The 6,745-nt window shown below is 40.5% G+C and overlaps 1 long non-coding RNA gene across 2 annotated transcripts; it reads right to left on the bottom strand.

Annotated features, from left to right (window-relative positions):
• LOC106728011 lies at nt 1-6,745 on the bottom strand. 2 transcript variants are annotated; one of them, XR_001364242.1, is made up of 3 exons: nt 6,686-6,745; nt 6,296-6,482; nt 1-1,048 (listed from the first exon to the last, which is right to left on the bottom strand). It is a non-coding gene; the product is annotated as an uncharacterized LOC106728011 (long non-coding RNA). The 2 variants fall into 2 exon arrangements; XR_001364243.1 differs by lacking the exon at nt 6,296-6,482.

Below are 6,745 nucleotides of genomic sequence, written 5' to 3' on the forward strand. Positions count from 1 at the left end.
GACACAACAAAAGGTTCATTTTATTTCTCCAAACAAGTCATGATTGTTTCCTGAGATTACATGAGTTTAGAAGATATCTAGTATCTCTATTCAATAGTCTAATTTTTCAGTACAATATATATAATTTTTTATTTTCCAAGTTCTCATGTTGTATTTCGCACGTTTGTGTTCTATTTCTTACAAAAATCCCTCAAGGTTAAAACTGTTATTAATGTACATATTCTAACACATTTAACCTTTTCATTTAACCCTTCTGCCAGCCTTGTTCTGGACACTGAAATGTTGATTATTGAAAAGAGAAAATAGATTTGGACACAGCTAAAAGCACAATCTGTAGGCTTTTACGATATCTGCTGTGCACTGTCTCACATCTCTTCAACCTCCAATTCCAGCTACCACTCTGGTGAACAGTCTGGGCAGGTTTCCCCCTATTCTGTGCTGACAGTGCCTCACTCAAGCTTGGACCAAGGATCTGGCTTCCTGTCTCAAGGCTTCTCTGATGTGGCAATGAGTGATGCTCTGGTACCAGTGAGGTTCTCCCAGCTTTGCAACCACAGGGCTTGGGGAATTAACACCACTGGGAGCAGTTCTCAACATGCAGGAGATGGGTGCGGAGAGATAAATGCTTCTCCTTGCCAACCCTCAGGCAGATGGTTCCAACACAAAATTTAGTAAGAATCCTGAGAAGGTTCTTCACTAAGAAACTGTTAATAGTGGTGGACACTTGATAACACTACCTTATTTTGCTTGAATTTTCTCTCCCCTTCCCCCCTCTCACTCCTCTCTCTCATTCCTGCTCCCTGGGATTACATTCTCAAATAGAATATGCCTGCCTCTGTCTCAGGCTCTGCTTTCAAGAATAATGTAGATTAAGAAGACTGTAGGTAAGTAGGTTGTTGGTAGATTATATAATGCAGGAATATCATTTCCCTCCACTCTGCACATGTTACAAAGAAACATTCAGTTGGCAGTAGTTTATGATAATTTTGATGATTTTCCATCTTTTTCCTTTTTTGGAAGGTCACCATCCATCCTGAAGCCAGACGACCTAAAGAAAAACAGTGGTAGAAATTACCTTCTAATTGAATAGGCAGACTTCTCTGTGATGACACTCTAAGGGGTTTATCTTTGTGAGGGGACCCTCAGCAATTTGGTTAGATATTCCAATCTGATAAGGAGAAGCCCTCAGTGTATTTAATCAGAAAAAACTTTTTGTTGCTTTGGAAAAAACCTTATCACATTTCTTATTCCCCTTGGTAAAAGCCTAGAGCTTTTATTACTATAATAATCCTTTTTTGCTGAGAAACTCAAGCATACTTTAAAAATGTAAAAATTACTAGAATATAATCAGGGCTTTTTTATTCATAAAAAACTGAAGAAATACCTAGAAAGATATAGGGGTTACTAGCAATAAACTAAGGTTGTCCACATGCCAGCTTTGAGAAAAATGTTAACAATTAGAAATTTTTACAAATTCAAGATATTGAAGAAACAGCAGAGAACAAAATTGGTAAATTCCCCTCCCCTCTCACCAGAACTTATATTGGTGTGGAAAGCGAGACAATAAATAAATTAAATAACTAAAATACATAGCATTTCAAATAAAAGGTATAGATAAAAATAAATGGGTGAAGGTGGTCAAAAGTACAAACTTCATTTATAAAATAAAAAATCCCTAGAGATATAATGTACAGCATGGTGACTAAAGTTAACAGTACTATATTGTATATTTGAAAGTTGCAGAGAGTAGATCTTAAAAGTTCTCATCACAAGTAAAAACATTTTATAACTGTGTGATGATCATTTCTCTATATATTCAAATATAGAATCATGTTTTATAACTGAAACTAATATAATGTATGTCAATTATCTATAATAATAAAAGCGTAATATGCAAATCGACTGAATGACGGAATGATTGAACAGCAGAACAACCATCTGGACAACCACACTATGACATGCACTGGCACCAGGCCAGCCAAGGTGGGTGCGATACGATTGGTTGGGGGGCCCTGCCATTGTCCCGGGATCGCCCCACAGATGGAGGCCCCAGCCACCCTCTGTGGGGCGATCAATGGGGGGACTCCGCAATTGATCGCTCCAAAGAGGGAGGCTCAGGCCACCCTCTGCACGGCATTCGATCACAGAGCCCTGGTGGGCAGGACCCACCTCTGCTGGGCGATCCATCGGGGAGCCCTGCGATCGATCACCCAAAGAAGGAGGCCCAGGACACCAGCCAGTGATGCTGTGGTAGGTGTGCGGAGCTGGACAGAGATTGCACCCATGCCTGTCGTCCACAGAGGGAGGCAACTGGTGGTGTTGGGGCAGCGCTGCATAGATGGCAAGCAGTGGCAGTGGCAGGGGCGGGGCAAGCTGCCGGCAGCCAGGAGAAAGAAAGCCCCAATAGGTCCTGATTGCCAGCCAGGCCTAGCGACCCTACCCAAGGGGTCCCAGATTGTGAGAGGGCACAGGCCAGGCTGAGCTCCCCCCCCGCCCCCACACCCCCAGTGTACAAATTTTGTGCACTGGGTCTCTAGTATCTAAATAAAAAAATAAGCAGGGATGGGGAAAGAGTGTACAAGTTTTTTTGTTTTATTTCATTTAATCTAGAGATCTGAGAAAATGACATTTGAACAACAACCTGAGGAGGAGAAAAGGGTCAGTCACATGAGTATTTGGGGGAGGAACACTTGCAAAAATGAAAAAGGAATCCTAAGAGCTCTGAGATAGAAAGAGACCAGTGTGGTCTGAGAGATGTGAGCATTAGAAGCTGAGGTTAGAAAGGGGTTGGAGAAAGGAGGCAGTGACAGGTCATATGAGAGAGGGGTTCACAGTGGATGCAGGGTATACTACACACCGAGGGAGTATTTTGAAAAACATCTGCTATTATTATGATTGGTTGAAACTACTGGCCTTTAGTAGATAGGCAATATGCATGTTAAAAGTACAGTAATGCTCCCAACAAAGTATTTTTCTACATTTTGTGCAACTGTAAAGTAACCTACTGCTCATTCATGTAGATGTAACATTTTATAATTATTTATGCTAACATCTAAATTTCATTCATGGTAAGTTAGGTTATTGGGACCAACTCTCCATTGAAAACAAGTAGACATTTTGGATCAAAATCATATATTTGATCAAATCTGGAAAGCTTCTGTGAATATTTTTTTAAACATATTTTATTGATTTTTTACAGAGAGAAAGGGAGAGGGATAGAGAGCCAGAAACATCGATGAGAGAGAAACATCCATCAGCTGCCTCCTGCACACTCCCTACTGGGGATGTGCCCGCAACCAAGGTACATACCCTTGACTGGAATCGAACCTGGGACCCTCAGTCCGCAGGCCGATGCTCTATCCACTGAGCCAAACCGGTTAGGGCATATTGTGAATTTTTTTTTCAAATATTTTTCTGCCCCATACTCAGTCTTTTTGCTTTTTGGGGATCTAATTCCATGTCTGTTAGATCACTTGATACTATTCTATGAGTCATGGATGTTTTATTTAAAAAAATATTTTTTTTCTCTGTGTATTTATATTTGCATAATTTCTAGTGACTTGTCTTTAGATTGATGATCCTTTCTACTTTTGTGTCCAACCTACTGATAATCCAATCAAATAAGTTCAGATATTGTATTATCCAGTTCTAGGACTTCCATTTTGTTCTTTTTAAAAAAAATTATCTGCCCACCCCGCCCCGTGCGGCTCAGTGGTTGAGTGTCCATCCATGCAACAGGAGGTTATCAGCTGGATTCCTGGGCAGGACACATGCCTGGGCTACAGGCTCAATCCCCACTGGGGGATATACAGGAGGCAGCTGATCAATGTTTCTCTTTCATCGATGTTTCTATCTCTCCCTTCCCCCTCCTCTGTAAAATCAATAAAAACATATTTTAAAAAATAATATCCGTATTTCTCTTGAAATTCTTTATCCATCTTTTATATCCTCTTTAGCAAGATTCTTTAATATATCTGTCATGTTTATAGTTTAAAGTCCTTGTTTACTAATTCCAACATCTGTACTGATTTATTGTTTCTATTAATTTATGACAAAGGTGACATCGCAGAACAGTGGGGGAAAGGATGGTCTTTTCAAGAAAAGAACCTGTGTCATAATTAAAAAAAATTTAAACCTTACTTGATATTATACTCCAAAGCCAATTCATATGGTTACCTGATCTAAATGTTCAAAGAGAACAGTATGTCTTTAAACAGTAAGAATTTACATTCATTGCCCTAGCTGGTTTGGCTCACTGGATAGAGCTTTGGCCTGGGGACTGAAGGGTCCCAGGTTTGATTCCAGTCAAGGGCATGTACCTTGGTTGCAGGCACATCCCCAATAGGGGGTGTGCAGGAGGCAGCTGATTGATGTTTCTCTCTCATCGATGTTTCTAACTCTCTATCCCTCTCCCTTCCTCTCTGTAAAAAAATCAATAAAATATATTTTTTTAAAAAGAATTTACATTCATTAAAATTTGACAATGAAATAGTTAAAATACAAGCCACAGATTAGGGAAAGGTGATTTTTTTCCCCATTTCTCATAAATGAAAATGGACTGACATGTATAATACATAAATGAGGTAAGAAAGACAAACAACCCAATAGAAAAATGGGGTAAAGACCCAACAGACATTTTACTAAAGAGGATTTCTAAAAGACTAATAATCACATGAAAAGACGCTGCTCTTTTTCATTCGTCAAAGAAATGTAAATTGCAAACACACAATCACTGAATGTTGGGGAAGGAATGGAGCAATGAGAACTCATTATACACTGCTGATGGGTGTATAAATTTGAAAACCTGTTTGGCACTATTAACGATAGCTAACGATAAGCATAACCTATGTCCCAGCTATTCCACTTTTAAGATATATATCCCAATAGAAATATGTATTTCTATGTGGGACATTTGTTTCCATTGATACATGTCATACAGAGTAGTAGTACAGAATAATTATCTCACACCTGGAAATAAAATGAATTGAACACCCAATATCAGTGTAAGGGACCAGTCACAAGAGACCCCATATTATATGATTTCATTTTATGAAATGTCAGGAATAGGCAAATATATAGAAACAGAAAGAAGATCAGTACTTGCTTAGGGCTAGAGAGGATGGGGAGTGTGGGTGTGATAACTTAAAGAAGTATGGAGTTCTTCTGAGATGAGGAAAATGTTCTAAAATTGACTGTGGCAATGGTTGCATCTGTCTGTGACCATACTAAAAGCACCAACGAACTGTACAATTTAAATAAATGAGTTGTATGGTATGTGAACTATATATCAATTAGGTCGAAATTAATAAAAAACAGTATAAAGGAGAAATAAGTTGTGGCATACTCATATAATTGGATGTCATACAACATAAAATAAACATTTTATAAAGATCTGTTACAGGAACCAAAGTGGAAGAATCTCAAATGTAATATGAAGTGAAAGAAACCAAATACTATATCATATGTATAAAATAATTCATTTAATGTGAAATTCAAGAACAGACAACACTAATCTGTGCATTTGCGCGTAAGACAATGGTTGTACTTGGAAAGTTGTCCCTGACTGGGCAAGGACAAAGGGAGCTGGGAATGGTCGTTTCTTGATCTCCACGGGGATATTTGTGATAGTCTTTGAAAGTTTACTGAAGTGTATATTTATAGTTCGCCCACTTTTCTGTGTTTTGTTCTAAAATTGACTGTGGCGATAAACTTCAATAGAAGTTTATTAAGACATATTTTTAAAAATCCAGTTATTCAATAAGTTGTCCTATTAATAGGCATTGAAATAAATGGACTAAAAATATATAAACATTTAAATAGTGTGTGTGTGTGTGTGTGTGTGTGTGGTGGGGGGTTGGGATTAGAGAGAATTTTTATTTCCTTCTATATATTCTTCAGTGTTTTCCAAATTGCCATAGTGAACATATACTACATTTATCACTAGAAAAAATGTTTTAAATACATTTGTTTGCAATACCCCTCTCCTGCTTTTATGCTAATTTAGTCACAATGTATGTACTTTGGCTTTTGCTCCCAGGTAGGAAGAGACTGTCATTTTAGAGTAGAGGCGGGTGTGGCTGCTGGTCTGGGGTTCCGGTGGTGGCCGGGTTGACCGCCCGGGACTCACCCGCGCACCCAGCAGGAAGGAGGGGCAGAGGAGCAGGTGAGTGGACCGGGACTCACCCGCGCACCCAGCAGGAAGGAGGGGCAGAGGAGCAGGTGAGTGGACCGGGACTCACCCGCGCACCCAGCAGGAAGGAGGGGCAGAGGAGCAGGTGAGTGGACCGGGACTCACCCGCGCACCCAGCAGGAAGGAGGCGCAGAGGAGCAGGTGAATGGACCGAGAGGTGTGAACTACACCTGGGCAGGCGGGTCGCAGTCCTCCTGGAACCGAGTCCTTACTGCACACGGTGGCTGAGATCCAAGCTCCAACCACAGAGCTGGGTGAAGTGAATGATCAGCGTCTCGTCCCTGTCATCCCCCTGTTTTTGAAAGGCCCGAGGAGCTAAGAGTTGCGTTTACATTTTATAAGGTTGTTGAAAAAAAAAAGGCAAAATACGCAACAGAAACAGGTCCTGGCCTGCAAATCCTAAAAATTTGCCAACTGGCTCGTTATACAGAAAGTTAGCCCACTCTTTGATGAAGAGACTCAGAATGGGAAATGTTACGGTATTTGAAACGGTACCTGCGAGCTCTCGCCGGCGGGAAGCCGGGGCGGGGTGAGTGCCAGGGCCCTCCCCGCAGC

Source organism: Myotis brandtii, unplaced genomic scaffold (genome assembly GCF_000412655.1).
Source record: "Myotis brandtii unplaced genomic scaffold, ASM41265v1 scaffold519, whole genome shotgun sequence".
NCBI classification, from domain to species: Eukaryota; Metazoa; Chordata; class Mammalia; order Chiroptera; family Vespertilionidae; genus Myotis; species Myotis brandtii.